Raw genomic sequence first — 18494 nt, forward strand, 5'->3', positions numbered from 1 at the left:
CGAGAGAATTATCGAGTCCGCTGACCCTGGTCCAGAAACCTGCCGCGCCGGGAATCGAACCCTGGTCCCGGGCCGTCCTCTGCTCTCGGGTCTGCTGCCTCTAACCAGTGAGCCACACTACTTCACTTGAACAAAGAAGGTTGGTCAGGCAGCCTCAGAAAGGCTGAGAGAGCTGAAAGATAGCCCTTGACAGTGCCCAGAGCAGAGCCCTGCTGGGCAAGAGAGAGAAGAAAGAGGAGAACCTCCAAAAGAGGGGCATTGAGGGGATCCACAGCCTTTGCTGTGCACCATGCCACAAATCTGTTCCATCTGCAGGCATATACCGACTTTGTGGAGGGACGCCTGGCTGCCAGAATGATGTTACAGACTTCAGGAGGCAAGTCAAATGGCCTCAACTGTCGCCGCTCAATCTCCAAGAATGAAGGTGGAGACTGGACAGGTTCGGGTGGAGGACCGTCCCCTGCTGCTGCGACAGAAGGTTCTCCTGAAGATCCAGACGAACCGTGGGATCGACTAACATACTGAGTAGTTCGTGATACCAGTACCTTCGTGCCCAGTCCGGAGCCACAAGGATGACTTGTGCCCGATTGCGCTTGATCTTCTTCAGCACTCTGGGCAGAAGTGGTATAGGTGGAAAGGTGTACAACAGAGCGCAGCTCCACTCGTGACGAAAAGCGTCTCCGAGCGAGTGCCGCCTTGGAAATTCCAACACGCAGAATTGATGACATTGCGCGTTCTCTTCGGTGGCGAATAGATCTAACCAAGGCTCTCCCCACTGCTGAAAGAGACCTTGTGCCACGTCCGAGTTCAGACGCCATTCGTGATCCATCGAGCACCGTCGGCTGAGTTCGTCCTCCCTGGCGTTCAGAGAACCTGCCAGGTGTTGAACCATCAGAGTCATGCCCTGATGTTCCAGCCATTGCCAGAGGCGCAGAGCCTCCTGGCAGAGGGTCCACGACCCCACCCCGCCCTGTTTGTTGCAGTACCACATGGCGGTGGTGTTGTCCGTGAACACTTGCACTACACTCCCTCGGACAGACGGGAGGAATGCCTTCAGTGCTAGACGAATTGCCAGCAGCTCCAACAGGTTGATATGGAGCCGGGACTCCGCCGGAGACCAGAGGCCTCTGAGCTGTCTCACAGTGCCCTCCGAGATCAGGACATGGTCGGAAAGGCTGTCCTGATGCTGGGCCCACTGAAACTTCAGGTCCCACTGCAGAGCCCGCATCCGCCACCGTGCGTGATGCACCAGAAGGATGCAGGAGGCCATCAGCCCCAGAAGCCGCAGCGTCAACCTGACCAAAACTCGGGATAAAGGCTGGAAGATCGAAATCAGAGCCTGTATATCCCAAAGCCGCTGTTCGGGCGGATAAACCCAAAACTGCGCCGAGTCGAGAACCGCTCCGATGAAAAGGAGCTTCTGAGAGGGGCACAGGTGTGACTTCGGCACATTGATGGAAAATCCCAGCTGGTGCAGGAGATCCGCCGTAGTCTGGAGGTGGCTGACGACTGTATGGGGCTAGCCCGCCTTCAACAACCAGTCGTCTAGGTAGGGGAAGACTGACACCCCTAACCTGCGCAGATGAGCTGCGACCACCACCATCACCTTTGTGAACACCCGTGGGGCGCTGGTAAGGCCGAAGGGGAGCACGGTAAACTGAAAATGCTCGTGGCCTACTGTGAACCGCAGGTAACGCCGGTGGGCCGGCAGGACGGGGATGTGGAAATACGCGTCCTGCAAGTACAACGCTACCATCCAGTCTCCTGGGTCTAGGGCAGCTAAGACCTGAGCCAGAGTCAGCATTTTGAACTTCTCCTTCCGGAGGAAGCCGTTGACGTTCCTCAGATCCAAGATAGGGCGTAGGCCCCCTTTGCCCTTCTTGGGTACCAGAAAGTAGTGGGAGTAGCAACCACGTCCTACTTCTGGCCCAGGAACGCGCTTGATGGCCCCCTTGGCCAAGAGGGCCAAAACTTCCTCCTGCAGGAGCCGCAAATGATCCCCCGAAACGCGGTGGTGTTGCGGTGGCATGGCTTGAGGAGTCGTCTCGAAGGGGAGGGAGTAGCCCCTCCAGACGATCTGCAGCACCCACCTGTCCGAAGTGACAGTGCACTAGTGAGAGTGGTGATGGCGAACCCTGCCTCCCACTGGCGTCACATGGGCCGAAAAGCACGGACTAGGAGGGTTTAGAGGTGGATGCTGCGGGGGCAGGTGTGGACTGACTTCGCCTGGTTCCCCGACCGCCTCGGCGAGTGGCTGGCGGCACGTGTGGGGGCGCCCCTTCCCTGGCCACGAAAGGAGCGAAAGGCACCCGCCAAAGAGGCGACGGCCATCGAAAGGCATGTCCATAGGAGTATTCTGAACATCTCCCGAAAAATTGGCGGATCTCAGCCAGGCGTGGCGTTTCACCGCCACTGTCGTAGCCATCGCTCTGCCCAGCGAGTCGGCAGTATCCAGCCCACACCTGATGAAATACTTGGCTGCGTCCCGGTCCTCCACAAGGGCTTGGCCGAGTTGGGCCCGTACCTCCAATGGCAGCACTTCCGCCACCGTCTCCCACAGAGAGTGGGTGTAGCGGCCCAAGAGGCATGCGGTGTTGGAAGACCGCAGTCCCAAACTAAGGGATGAGAATATCTTCTTTCCATAATTCTCGTACCTCTTGGATTCCCTGTCCGGCGGGGCCGTCGGGAATGCGGTCTGGGAAATAGAGGCCTGGATGACCAGACTCTCGGGGATGGGGTGGGAGGACAGGAAACATGGGTTGCCCGGAGCCGGGCGGTGGCGTCTGGCCACGTTCCTATCTACGGGCGAACCCGTAGTGGGCCTGGACCAAGTGCCCAAAAGAAAGTCTGTCAAGGCCTCATTAAACGGCAGCAGAGGCTCCATGGAGCATGACTGCGGCTTAAGGACCTCTGTGAGGAGGTTAGTCCTCACGGCCGTGACGGGGAGCTCAAGGTTTAAGGCCTTGGCAGCCCTCGTCAACAGCACACCATAGGTAGCTCCCTCCTCCGAAGCCACGGTAGGAGGAGAGACAAATCCAGTGTCTGGAGAGGTGTCCAGGCCACTGGCCTCCCCAAGGTCTCCTGCCCAGTCCATATTAGACTGACACTCCTTGGTCAGAGGGTCCTCAGACCCCTCCCAATCCTCCTCATCACCCATCTCCTGAGATTCAGGGTTGTAATTGTATGAGGTCGGTTCATAGAAGTAAAAATCTCCAAACGACGTCGGGTGCGGCGCCGATAGGCGCCGCCCCGACGTCGGAACCGAAGCAAAGGAGATATCGGGGACGGCGCCGCCAGAGGACGGCGCCGGAGGTGACACTACACGGACCGACGCCGGGGGGGTCGTAAGGTCCACCGGTGACGATCCAGAGCCCGAGGAAGGCCCAGCGGCGCCCTGCGGCGCCGGGCCCGAAGGCGCCGGCGGCGCCGGTGCCGCTGTTCCCTGCGGCGCCGGGGCCGAGGGCACTGGCGGTGTTGGGATCGTGGGGCCCTGCGGCGCCGGGCCCGAAGGCGCCCGCAGCGTCGAAGCACCCAACGGCGTTGGGGTCGAAGCCCCCGACCCACTAGGGCCCCCAGACGGGTCCGCTGGGCCCGGAGGCGCCGCGGAGCCCGTCGGAGGAGAAAGGGACCTCATGGCCATGAGGAAACGCTCAATCTCCTCCGGTGTCGCGTTCAGCCCAGGGACCGGAGGGTATGGGGCCAGACGTGGCGCCCGTGACTCCCGAGGAGCCACGTGGGCGGTGTCACCCGAACCCCCGGCCGCATTGCACGAGCGTCGGGGGGGAAGTCAGGAGAGTGATGATGCCTCTTCGACTTCTTGTGTTTCTTACCTGACGACTTGGACCCGGAGGAGTGGTGCCGACTCCCGGAGCTGTGACGGCTCGGTCCCCGCGACCTGTCCCTCGACCTCCCGTGGGACCGGGACCTCACGTGGGGCGGGGCCGACTGCCGGAGTTCGAGCCGCCTGCGGGACCGCTCCCGCCTGGCTTTCCTCGAAAGGGCCCCACAGTCGGGGCAGGCCTCGTCGTCGTGGTCGACGCCCAAACACGTCAGGCACAGGCGGTGAGGATCCGTGACCGACATGGTACGGTCGCACTCCTCGCAATGCTTGAAGCCGGGTATCCCTACAGCACCGTCGGAGTCGTACACGACTTCTAAATGGATCAAAAAGATCACCAAAAACGTAGTCAAAAATTGACTAGGGAACTGCTCTTTCCAGATCTGCGCTGGCTGGCGCGGAAAAAAGAAGAACTGACGTCAGCACGCGGAGGTGGCGTATAAGTACTCCGACGACGTCATCACGGCGCCCACGACGCCGACGACGGACGCGGAGCCGCAGACGACGCCTACCGACGCGCAAGGGTACTGCTACGCAAAAGTTTCCGGATCCAGTCTGACGCCTGGGGATATTCTAAGGTAAGGAATCTATCACTAACGTGTCTCTTTCAGATAAATTGTAAATTCCACATACCATGGCGCATCTTTTGCACCACCGTTGCCTCAGACAAGTGAGGCAACGGCGGTGTGATAGAGGTACAAGGGGGTCGTAAATCTGCTCCTAACACTTACAAATTCACTCAGGCAGTTTCACCAGCAGTGCAAAGGGAAGCATAGACTTGTAACATATTTATGCACATATAGTATACTGTAGTACTTCCGAAGCACTTGAATGTAACATAAGTAAACACCTTATAGATTTATGCTGTAGCACTTCCTTATAGTTCTGCACTTTCACTTTCACCATACACTACTAATGTATTCATTCATTCATTTATGCACTACACATTCATTCAAACAAAGTTTTACACAGTATCATAAAAATATAGCTCTTTTTTTTTTACCAGTGAAGGTAGTTGTGATAAGAACAGTTTTTTTTGTCTTTTTTGAAGTTTTTTGGGGGGGGGGGATTTTTGAAAACATTTTTTTGAACAGCAAAAAAAGGGAACTGGAGAAACAAAACAGTCAAAAACTGGAACAAATAAACAAAAAGAAATTATAGGTGGGAGCAATTGTGATTCTGTTTCCGTCTGCAAATTAAGTCTATTGATTGTTCACCATAACAAAGAGTTTCTTTGCAGAATTTACACAAAATAATAAGATCAGCAAAGTCAAGGCGAATATCTGGATGCAGACGTGTTTCTCCAGCAGATGATGTAGTTGCTTGAGATGTTGAAGTCTGCTCACGTAATGTACAATGTATGCCACTCCAGCGTAGGAGTATGAATAAATAGGCCAGGTCCTGGGCATAGTTTACTTGTGGGAAGACCAACTACTCTGCCAGAGTGGTGGCCCTCACCCCTGCACATGGCTGCCGCCATGACCGCTGGTCTCTTCGACACAGACCCCCTGCAAACCCAGCAGCAAAGCTCTGCAGACTTATGTCTGTACCAACTACTGCCTTCGATCTACACTGTGGACAGCAGGGCTCAAAATTCAGAAGCAGTGGCGATTGCAGATGAAGTACTCCAGTAGGCAAGACACGTTGCTCCTAGTGCGGGCTGCACAGACCACGCTTGTTCACAGGCTGCGCACACGCTGGGTGCTTCTGGTGCTACTAACTCACTGTGCCACAAGTACTTGCCACGTGGCCTTATTAAGGCAGAATTCATTAGACAAAAGACATTGCTCCTCGTGTGACCTGTCTGGACCACGTACCATCGCAGGCTGCACGCACGCTGTGTGATTCATGTACTAACTCACTACGCCACAAGTCTCCGCCATGTGTCCTTATTAAGGCAGAATTTATTTGGCAAAATATATTGTTCCAAGTGCGGCCCGCCGGGACCACGTATCAGCACAGGGTGTGCACATGCTGAGTGCTCCAGGTACCACTAACTGTGCAGCTCAACGTGGCTGTGCGCTCATCGTGACCGCTGCCTCCGGCCTACACTGGAGTTACCATGGTTCATAATTCAAGATTAGTAGCAATGCAAATTGTGGCTGAGACTATAATGGGTTAAGAAGACCAAGTGCTCCCAATATGTGCAGCTCAAGTCATCGTCATGTGCCTGTGGGCCTTTGCTGACCGCTGCTTCTGGCCTGCACTGTGGAAGGCCGGCGACACATGGTGCCAACTAACCCTGTTCAACACAAGCTGATCCCACATGTGTAACTGGTTCCTGAGTCCTGGATGGCAGTGATCCTAACTTCGTGGCAGCAACCATAGCACGAGACTCCCTTCAATCAGCGAGTGATATTTGCATATAGAAGGCAAGCAACACGTTGTGCCACTAACCCTGTACTACGCAGGCCGGTGGGGCCACCAACTTATGCACGTGGCTGTGGGCCCTTGCTCACCTCTTCCTCTGGCCTACACTGTGGAAGACCGGTGACACATGGTGCCACTAACCGTTTTCAACATAAGTCAATTCCACATGTGTTACTGTGTCCTGAGTCCTGAATGGCAGTGACCCCAAATCCATGAGACAACCACAGCAGCAGACTCCTTTCAATCAGTGAGGCATTTTTCCATATGTAACAGCAGCTACACGTGGTGCCACTAACCCTCTTTAACACAAGCCAATCCCACATGTGTAACTGAGTCCTGAATAGCAGTGACCCCAAGTCCGTGGCAGCGACCACAGCACCAGACTCCCTTCGATCAGTGAGGCTTATTTCGATATGAAAGACCGGCGACACGTGGTGCTACTAACTCTGTTCAACTCAAGCCGATCCCACATGTGTAACTGTTGTATTGCTTGACTGTTGAGCACTTCCTGAGGCGGAAGTCGGGAGGCTGTTGTATGATTTTGCGCGGTGTTACTTTTTAATCCTGTTTTTTAAATTGTACCTGCAGCTAAAATCGGCGTTTTACCCATTGCACTGTAATTGTAGCAAAATAGCTTGACTGAATAAGCGTTAGCCGACTACCTTGCTCCCCCTCTTTACCGCAGCCCAGGACCACTCCCAGCCAAGTATTGATGCTGTGGAGCCGGTCCCGAGCATTAAATTAGCGGCGGCCATCTTGTGTGTGGGGTAGGATCGACTGCGCTCTAGTCGCGCATAAAAGGGGATGGTCATGCCTTTGCGCAGCGAACGCGCACAGCGGACGCGCCTGACTCGCGCCGGAGTCGAGCCAGAGTCAGGCCCGTCTACGCCCGTCCACGTCCGGCCGGGTCCAGGGGCCACAATCCCTGGCCCAGGTCCTCATTATTCCAGGGAAACCTTGCTCGCACTAAATAATAAAACCAGTCTTTTATGCCTGTGCATATTGGATACACTGAAGCAGGAAAGACTGCTGAAATATACAGCTAAGCCACCTACAAACAAGACTAACTTGAGGATGGAATTTGGAAAAGTAACATCACAGAGCATTGCTCTGCTTAATACACGTTCCCTCCAAAAACACAATCTGGAAGTGTTCTCCCTGCTCCAAGAAGATAACCTAGATGTCTTGGGGGGTTACGGAAACCTGGCTAGAAGACTCGCCCATGCCCGACTTGGTAGCAGCACTACCCCCCAACTTCAGTGCCACTATTCATATTTGGAAAGATGGTAGAAAGGGGGGGGGGGAGTTGCCCTTCTATATAAAAAATCATTCAAATCCGAGATCATCTGTGCAGAAAGTCTGGAAGGTGCGGATATTCTGGGAGTCAAGCTCAGCTCCACTACCAACTGCTTGGCGATACTCCTTGTTTACCGCCAACCAAGGACTTCCCCAGCTTTCATGGAGCCTTTTCTGGGACTGGTACATGACCTACGAACTAGGTATTAGGGTCTCATGGTCATGGGAGATTTTAACCTCCATTGGGAGGAATCCCCTAAAGACGCTTTGTCAAAACAGCTAGATGAGGCCTTGACTTCGTTAGACCTAATCCAGAGGGTGACTGGTCCGACTCATGAGAAAGGTCTCACACTGGACCTGATCTGGACGTCAGTCCCGATGCTAGGCCCAATTACTATATCGCCCTGCATATGGTCGGATCACCACCTGTTGTAGGGTAGAATAGTATTTCCAGGGCAAAGCGTACCGCACTCCGCTGAGTGGCAGGTCGTGAGAAGGTGGAACATAATAAACACTGATACACTTATCTCCACTCTAGAGAGACTACCACCTCACCTTAATAGACAACCAGAGGATGACACTGAGACAGCCAGTCTCAAACTATCACGACAACTAGAAAGCGTCATTGAGGTGGTGGCACCTGCACGAAGGGTCAAAATTGGAGATAAGGAGAAAAGTGCACCATGGTTCAATGAGGCACTAAGGCTCTTGAAACGCTCCCTGCGTCGGACAGAGAGAGCCTGGCGCAAGGGGTATGATTCCGACAGTCAAACCTTATATGCCAAAGAGCTAACTATATATAAACAAGCAATTAGGGCTAGGAAAGCTGAGTTTTATGAAGACAGAATTGCAACCTCTCCCAATCCCCAGAAAGAAATCTTTACGGTTCTGTTGGAATTGAGAAAAAAGAAGGAACAGCCCCCCTCCTTCTCACAAGAAGACTGCCAAAAATTTCAGTCTTTTTTTACCACTAAGATAGCTGATCTTCTGTCCGAAATTAGGACGACCCCCAGACTGGACTGTCCCGATACTCCGACCAAAACTACCCCAACAGTCACCCAGCCCCTTACCTCAATACCCTTACTCACTAAGGAAACTGTTATAACAGAGATGGGCCGAGTTAAATCAGGTTCACCGGCGGACCCGTGTCCTCCAAGGGTTTTTAAATAAGCATGGTTAGGGCTGGAGGACGACATACTATCACTCCTGAATAGTTCACTTACAACTGGACAGGTTCCATCCAACTTCAAGGAGGCCCGCCTGATCCCCCTTTTGAAAAAGGCAGGGGCTGATACCAAGATCTTAAAAAACTACAGGCCCATTTCACAACTACCGTTCCTAGCAAAAATCTTGGAACAACACGTACTGCCCACCCTCTCTCAACATTTAGAAAATAATTCTCTATTAGAGTCCAACCAGGCTGGTTTCAGGGCCCACCATAGCACGGAATTGGTCATGCTTTCCGTGCTGGACGACCTGAGACTTAGAGCGGATAGGAAAAACCCATGTGCCCTGGTGCTGTTAGACCTCTCCGCGGCATTCGATACGGTCAAGCATGACCTATTGTTGTCGCGGATGTGGGATCTCGGTATTCAGGGCACCGCCCATGCCTGGCTGACATCCTTCCTTGAGTCACGGGTCCAGAGAGTGCAATTGGCTAACCTGGTATTGGAGGCAGCAGGTATCACATGCGGAGCCCCTCAGGACTCGGCATTATCACCTTTACTGTTCAATGCCTACCTGCAACCCCTCATCTCAACATTAAATCAGATGGACTGCAGTATATACAACTATGCCGATGATACGCAGATTATTATTCAAATTGACAATTGTCCAATGGCATACCAGAGAATGCAGAATATCCTAAAATTCACCGTGAACTGGATGACAACCAACTCATTAAAAATAAATCCCGATAAGACCGAGGTGTTGGCGATCACAACGGCATCCAGCCCCTAGAACGATCTCCTCTGGCCTACCGAATTAGGGCCATCCACAATACCAGCTGAAGCAGTAAAAAGCTTGGGCCTGATCATTGATGCCAGCCTCACTATGTCTGCCCAGGTCTCAGCCGTAGTGGGCACATGTGTGGGGCTAATGAGACAACTGCGCAAACTATCCCCTATCCTGACGGTAGACACGCTCAGAAGAGCAGTATCAGCACTGATCCTGGCACGTCTGGATTACGGCAACGTCTTGTATGACAATATCCCTCAAAAATTGTTGAGCAGACTTCAGATAGTCATGAACGACGCCGCCAGACTGATCTTCAACAAACCTAGAAGGACTCAGCCTACCCCCCTCCTCCATAAACTCCATTGGCTACCGGTGAAACAGCGGGCCAAATTCAAGGGCCTATGCATTACGCATAAAGCCCTGTAAGGACAAGCTCCAAATTATATCAAGAAATGTTTAGTTCCATACGCCCCAAGCAGGAATTTACGATCAGCAGAGGCTCTGCTGATTTGTCCGCGTTTTAAACTACCAAAAAATACAAAATGAAGAGGGTCAAAAAGGCCTATGTTTACCGACCCCGAAATTCAAAGGCCTAAATTTCAACTGTATACAACAATGCGGAATATCTGGGTCATAGGATGAGAGTATATAAGTATGTCTCAAGACAGAGCGAATGGCAAACTAAGAACTCAGGAAGAAAGCTAACCTGAGAGAATAATCGGTGGGTGAGAGATTCTCATCAGACCACCCAAGATGGCGGAGTGTCCTCATGTGAGATGGGATATGGATCCGGGCAACATCCTGACCATCATATGACGGTATAGTTGCGGATACCAGTAGTTTTCTCCATCCAAAGCTTATTCTCAATAGGTTGCTGATGAAGTGCAGTGTTGGTGAAAAGATGTGAGTTAAAATTGATTACCAGGGCAAAAAATATGTTTAATAAGTATTGATCTGGTATCAACCATAAAAATTACGCCTAGTAGTCTGACAATATGACTACTGAGTAAGGCTGTGCAAGACGGTCGACATGTTTCAGCCAAAGGAATTTTATCCGGCTTTCTTCAGGACCATAAATAAGATGAAAATACTACTGCACAGGGAGTTACATGTGAAAAGTGATTATATGTAACAAGGAAAAAGAACATCCTACCCGGACCTTGGAGCCCCAATGTTTCCAGGGATGTTAGGATAATGCGATCCTTACCTATAAAGAAACATAGTAGAGAACCACATACAAATTATAGTAAATATAGATCTATATGTTTGCCAAACAACATGTGCCCAGAACACACAAGGAGTGATACTAACTCTTTAATAAACCCCACAGTGAATACTACATTTTGGGGTATATATAAACTCTTTGCTAGCCCATTTGCTTAAGTGTTGCTAGTGGTTTATAGAGTAAAAACATTTTTTTAGAATTTTTTTTAAAATAATACTTACCCAACTTTGTGTGGGTAGTAAACCTCACCTCGCCCGGCGTCCTGCTCGAGAAAATTGAGGCACCGCTCTATTGTGCAAATTAAAAATACAAAGAAGGGACGAATAGAAACCTCGTCCCTACTTGGTTTACCAGTTTTAAATCTTGCACAATATATGTAAAAAACCTGACTGTTAAGCAGTGGGAAATTGACTGTATGCCAAAACATGAGGCTGACAATGCAGAGAACTGACACTGAAAACGAGCTATGTGCTTTCCGTTTAGATGTCTAACAAAAGGTGTTAAAGTTGTCAAAATACACCATGAAGGGGTTTCAGAATAGAGTTTATCGAAACCTAGTCAAGAAAGGGAGCTGTGAAACCTGCGACCTACCTCTCCGTCGGTTACCCCTCTCTGGTGTCCGAGAGGAAGTGGAGGTAAGACGGAGGGCGGCCGCAGGTAATTTATACCCGTATTGATTGAATAATTGGATTGTTTGATGTTTAATTTAAGCGTGTTGCAATCGTGTGGAAGGAGGCACTGATCCTCTGCACATGCGCATCCATCTGACTGTTAATTGAGCGCGCATGTGCGGGTAAAAGCCACTGCTCGCGGCCGGCTAGCGTAAACTGAGCTGTGCATGCGCAATACAGAGAAGCGGCTGCATCGCGCTTTGATGTAAACATATGCGCGACGCGGTGTACTGATGATTTATTTCTAATTTTGGCCTGGTGTGTTGTATACTTATTTAGCGGACATACTAGCTGGGCTGTACATGCGCAATACATAGCAGCGGCTGCATCGCACTTTGGTGTAAACATACGCGCGAAGCTGTGTACTAATGATTTTTTGATTTTAGCCTGATGTTATGTATACTTATTTAGCTCACATAGAGGAAGCGTGTTAGTTATTAATTGAATATTTGGACACATTATCTAAGGGAGTATGTGAAACCCTGATATTTCTTATGTATTCCTTTACTGAGTCCTCAAATAAAGGTGCTCTAAGCCAAATAATTGGTGTGCCAAAAATAATAAACACAAATACAGTGTGTCGTGTAGTGTTCACTTTCTGTTGCTTATCAGTCGAATTAGCGTGGTATTGAGTCTATGCTATCTTGGTAGTCACAGGAGCTTCAGAGGGAAGACCATGGAATGTCATCGTTTAATCCCTGCACATCACTTTTGACTCTAAAAATCAATTTTTGCTCTTTAATGAAGAGAAATCTTGACACATCACTGATATGCGGGGTAATAAATGGATGTTCAAGTATCACCCATCTCAATTCATCAGCTTTGTGTTTAAGGTTCAAAAAGTGTGTGGCCAAGCGAGTTGATTGTTTCTGGCACCGAATCGTGCTTTTGTGTTCACTTATTCTTATTTTGATTTTTCGAGTGGTATGTCCAATGTAACGTAGTGAACATGGACAGGTTATCATGTAGATAACCTGCTCGGTGTTGCAGTTAGTATGCTTTCTCCAAGCCCATGGTTTGCCTGTGCCTATGTCAACGCTGTTGGTTTGTAGGTCTGAGGACAGACGCTACAGGTGCCACAGGGAAAGTGGCCCTGTACTGCTGGTAAGTCCCATAGAGTGTTGGTTGTGACTGTTGGTAGTGTTTTGGGTCTTGAATGTACGAGACTGTCCCTGATGGATGGTGCCCTCTTGAATGAAAATAGAGGGGTGGAACAGAGGTTTGTGCAATATTCAAAATCTTCCAGTGTCTACGCACTATTTTGTGAACTTGATTAGACAGCACACTAAATGTGCTTACAAACGTGAGTCTATCCAGTGGTGCCTTGTCTACTCGGGGTTCTAACAATGCCTCCCGATCGTTGTTGGAGGCACGTTTCCAGGCTTGCCTGACCAAATACCCTGGGTATTGTCGTTTCTTTAACTGGGTAGCCAAAATCCTGGCATGTTTGTCAAACATGGGTTTAGATGAGCAATTCCTTCGAACTTGGAGGAATTGTCCCACTGGGAGGTTATTGCGTAGAGATCGTGGGTGATGGCTGTTGTAGACCAACAGAGAGTTTCTTGACATAGGCTTCTTGTATAATTCACATTCAAGTTTGCCATCCTTGGGGTAAATAGAGATGTCAAGGAATGAAAGTCGTTCTTTACTTGTTTCCATAGTAAATTTGAGAAACTGATTTTGTAGATTGAGCCATTCATGAAATGTTTCTACCTCTGATGGAGTACCTCGCCAGACCATGAGGATGTCATCTATGTACCGTTTCCATAGCAACACCTTTCCAAGAAAAGGGTTGCCATGGTCGAGTACACAGATCTGTTCAAAAAGGTGAACATAGAGGTTCGCGAGGCTGGGGGCAAAGACACTCCCCATCGATGTTCCGGAGGTCTGGAGATATATCTGATCCTCAAATTTAAAGAAATTCTGCATCATGGCAAGTCTGGCACATTCCATGATGAAATTCACAGGAGTGCAGCTGTTTAATTCTCTACTGGAAAGGAGTAGTCTTATCGCCTCAAGGGTCTCCTCCTGAGGGATGCAAGTGTAAAGGGACTCTATATCAAAGCTCACCAGAAGATCGGTAGAGACATTGAATTCTATTGTAGGTAGCAGTCTTAGTACATCTGCAGTATCTTTCAAAAATGTGGGCATTTCTTTCACCATTGGGCGTAAGAAGAAATCCACAAAAGTGGATAAAGGTTCGAGTAGTAAAGCTATACCCGAAATGATGGGCGTCCTGGGGGTATACAAAATCCGGGCATCACAGGATTAGTGATGACTAGAAATTTTGCCTCCTCTGTAGTAACCCATCCTTCGGCTAGGCCTTCGTCAACCATTGTTTTTATTTCGATGACTAGACGATTAGTCGGGTCACCAGAAAGTGGCTGGTATGCATTTCTATTGTTTATCTGTCTCAGGCATTCTACTCGGTAACTTGATGTATCAAGAATGACTGTGGCTCCCCCTTTATCCGCTGGTTTGATGGTTATGGATTGATCTTTAGAGAGAGTGATCAGTGCTTGTTTTTCTTCTTTACGAAGATTTTGAAAACTGCGGTGTTTTGTATCATGTAGAGACATAATGTCGTATGTCACTGCCTTTTCGAAAGTCGCTACCTGAGTTGGAACCTGGTTAGAGAAGGGGGTGAATGTGGATTTAACCCGTAGACCGGTGTTGTCCAAACGATCTTTTTCAAGGTTGGGTTCTTCTGATTTATCCTTAAAAAAAGAAGTGCAACCTGACCTTTCTGAAAAACTTTTCAAGCTCACATCTAGTTTCGAAAGGGTTCCCTTCGTTGGTAGGGACAAAACCCAATCCTTTTTCAAGGACGTTTTCTTCGATAACTGTAAGATGGCGGGAGCTTAAGTTAACTGTTAGTTGTTGGTCGTCCCTGAGCTCGTTGATGGCTGAGCTGCTTTCCTGCTCCGAGTATTGGGGAAAGTAGGGTCTGATTCCCAATGCACTGACTGTTGTCCTCTTCTCCTGGCGTTGCCACGGCCTCGACCTCTTCCTAAAAAAGACAGGTCTGAGAAAAAGTGCGGTTGGGGAGGGAACATGGGTTGTCCATATGGTAGTTGATGGTATCCCCATGGACCAGGAGGCCACCACTGGCCTTGATTTTGGTATTGTCCTTGTGTACCTTTTCTTCTATTAAATCTGCGTGGAGGCTCAGTTCCCCTTTGTGGAGTCGGAGGACCCCTGGCATCGCTGGAGTGTGATCCTGAGCTTGAAAAATTGGATCCATACCGTCTCCCTTTGGAGTTGAATTCAGGTGCTACCCAGTTATCAGCAGTGTACAGGTAGATTTTGACCAGGGAAAATTTCTCCAAGTCTTTCCTAAATTTGTCTATTTTAGTCATTTAGATGTTTTCTCTATAATCTTTATTAGTTTTGTTACTTTCTTCTAGCTGTTTTTTATAGACTGTGTTGGCGATGGTAGTTTTAATCTGGCCTTTAAACTATCCTCTTTTGGAGGGCGCACTTTCTCCCATACAATTCCCAGTGCATGGAACAAACTGCCAGAGAGCCTGCGCAAAGAAACAAATCTTTTATCTTTCAGAAAAAACCTAAAAACTGTGCTGTTTCAGGAGGCCTGGGGTAATGTCTAACTTCTCCTCTTGTAGCATTGTGCTCAATCTCTGCCAAGCGCTTAGAGACCCCTGGGTGATAAGGCGCTATACAAATCCAATATACAATACAATACAATACTGTGTCCTGAGTCATGAATGACAGTCACCTCAAGTCCGTAGCACCGACCACAGCACCATACTCCCTTTGATTAGTGAGGCATATTTTGATATGCAAGACGGCGACACATAGTCCCACTAACCCTCTTTAACAAAAGCCTATCCCACATGTGTAACTGTGTCGGAGTCCTGAATGGCAGTGACCCCAAGTCTGTGGCACCGACCGCATTACCACACTACCTTCGATCAGTGAGCCATATTTCAATTGAAAAGCCGGCGACACGTAGTCCCACTAACCCTCTTTAACACAAGTTGATCCCACAAGTGTACCTGTGCCTGAGTGCTGAATGGCATTGACCCCAACTTCTTGACAGCTACCACAGCACCTGATCCCTTTGATTAGTGAGGAGTATTTGCATATTGGAGGCTGGCAACAAGTGGTGCCACTGAACCTGCACTACGCAGGCCGGTAGGGCCACCAACGTATGCACATGGCTGTGGGCCATTCTGCATCGCTATCTCTGGCCTTCACTATGGTCCGCAGGCTTCACAATTCAGATAGGGTCCCGATTCCACATTACGCAGTCCAGTAGGCAACACACATTACTCCCAGTAAGGCCGTCCACTCCAAGCACTGCCACAGGCTCATACAGTCTCAATGCTTCTGGTGCCACTAACCCTATTGAACACAAACCAATCTCACATGTGTAACTGTGTCCTGAGCCCTGAATGGTAGTGACCCCAACTTCGTGGCAGCGACCACAGCACCAGACTCCCTTCAATCTCATTTGTTGTTCTTTTCTTTAAATATATTTTTTTATATGTAAATCTATACATGACTAAGATTGTTCTTTGTCCAACCGCACAGGGACACTTCCAGGCCCAAGAAGGTTGTTGGGGGTATGTTGGTAATGTGGGAATAGGGTGCGTTACTTCCTAATGTGGGGAGAGGGAGCGCAAAAGGGGAAACAACCTTTACAACGCAACCTTTACACCGCACTACCATTACAACTAATTTTTACAACGCAACATCCCTTACAACGCATGCATTTACAACGCAACCATTAAACGCATGACACTACAACATACAACAGTACAACTAATGCCATTACAACGCAGTCATTACAACGCATACCATTACAACACATAGTACCCTTACACTATCCAACACTTACCCTACTGTTGCACCCCCTGGAGTTGGATAGTGTAGGGGTAAAAATTACTTTTCTAACTCCAGGGGGTGCAACAGTAGGGTATTTGTTGGATAGTGTAGGGGTAAAAATTACTTTTCTAACAAATACCCTACTGTTGCAGCCCCTGGAGTTAGATAGTGTAGGGGTAAAAATTACTATTCTAACACTTACCCTACTGTTGCAGCCCCTGGAGTTAGAATAGTAATTTTAACCCCTACACTACCCAACACTTACCTTACATGCAATGTAATGTTATGCGTTGTAATGGTATATGTTGTAAAGGTAGTATGCGTTGTAGTGGAATGTGTTGTAAAGGTAGTTTCAAAGAATTTGTTGTAATGGCATGCATTGTAATGGTATACGTTGTAATGGATGTTGCGGTGTAAAAATTGCGTTGTAAAGGTAGGCGTTGTAAAAGTATGCATTGTAACGTCATACATCCCCATCCACCAGTGGAGGGCAATGGGCTATCCGGGGAGAGAATCAATCCTCCTCCAAGCTGCTATATCAGCAGCTAGCACTGCACAAGAAGATGAGGATAAGGGGGGAGAATGCATGTAGATTTGTATGACCATCTTTGCAACCAGGTATCCTGGTAAAAGCATTTCTAAACACTCACCAATGTTGACTTACATACCTTGAATCCAGCAAATATAATGAACAACACAAGACAAAGATGACCTTCAAAAATAACATTGGTATATTAGGAAAACAATTAAGCAAATAACTTGTTTGGAAATGGGAAAAGTAAATCAAATACATTTCTTCAGGCAAAACGGTCAAGGGAACTTAGAGGGGGTTGTGGAAAATAAATAAATAAAACAAGGTAGGAAGTGTCAAGCGAAGCAGTCTATGTACATGGGTAAAACAAAAAGTTCACAGTCCAAACAAAGTCCAGTCAATGGCCATCCTCTCTGTCCCCCTTCTCCACAATTTGGAGATTCTCTGCTCCTGTGGGCTATTCCTGGCTGGTGCAGGAAAAGAAACCCTACAGCTCTGAGCAACACAAGGGGTAGCAGGGGTAACATATAGGGAAGACGAACTGGGATACACAAGTACATTGGTCTGGGTGAATCATTAGGCCAATGCAGATAATATGACTGTACCTAAGGAAATGATGGAGACATTGATGTAGGCAATTTTTTCGCAAGTACTTCTCAGAACTTTCAGAATTTATCCCAGAGATCCTGGACAGCTAGAGGGGTCACATTATGCTAAATCTCAAATGCTGCTATCACTTCCTGGGATGCAGCCACCGGAGTAACCACACATCAAAGTACTTGGGTAGAACATGAGGGTTGTGGGGTATCGGGGCAGATGCCTCCCTCAAATATTCTAGGCAGGTAAAATAAAGGGGGCTAGTCGCAGGGGGTGCAGCTGGAGGCCCAGATGAAATGTGGTTCTCAAGAATTGGGGAGTGGTCAGTGTCAGGCCCAGATAGTGATGGTACCTGCCCTGGGGCACCACATCCAAGTCAAGTTCTTGTGGGTAAGGGGGTGAGACACTTCCTTCCATCTCTGGCTGGGGGTGTCTTAATCAATGTTCTCCCCTTCAGTATCTTCAGCCTCCACCCTGGCTGTTGCGGTGGATGTCAAATGCTTCATCTGCCTGATGTTTCGGGTCCCGCCTACACCTTCCTGATGGTATCAAGAGAGCGTGCCTGTTGAGGAACTCCCGCTCTGGTCCTGGTCTGTTGCTTCTTGGCCAGCCTGATTCACTGAAATAGACGGCAAACCACTGTGTAGTTGTTGTACAAATCATAACAAAACCTGTGACTACATAAAGCAAGTGAATACCTTATACTTCTTTGATCACTATAACCAATTATATGTATCTTGGACCTAAAAGTATGTGTACTATCATTGCACTGTATAGAGTTCTCTCACCCATTATATCCGTCTCAATTTAGGTCAGTATTATTTTCAGTATACACTAAACGTCACCTTCAGCATTAGAGCAATGTGTATTTCCTGACACAGACTTACATTGGTAGCTGACTATGTTTCAAAAGGTGGAGATGGGACACAGTCTGGATGGATATATACACACCTAAAAGTGGATCCAGAATTATCCTGTAATGTGCAGTCTCAAAAGTCTTACACTTACTATCAATCATTTTTTGTTGTTTAGCATATTAATAGACAACATACTCGCAATACTTGTTTGTATAGGTACACCCAATTTAGTATCATTTTGAGTGGTACAAGTATCCCAAAAACAGCCTTTACTCCATGATTCATAGATATAATATTTTACCTG

This window comes from Lissotriton vulgaris, chromosome 5, assembly GCF_964263255.1.
Source record: "Lissotriton vulgaris chromosome 5, aLisVul1.2, whole genome shotgun sequence".
NCBI lineage: Eukaryota > Metazoa > Chordata > Amphibia > Caudata > Salamandridae > Lissotriton > Lissotriton vulgaris.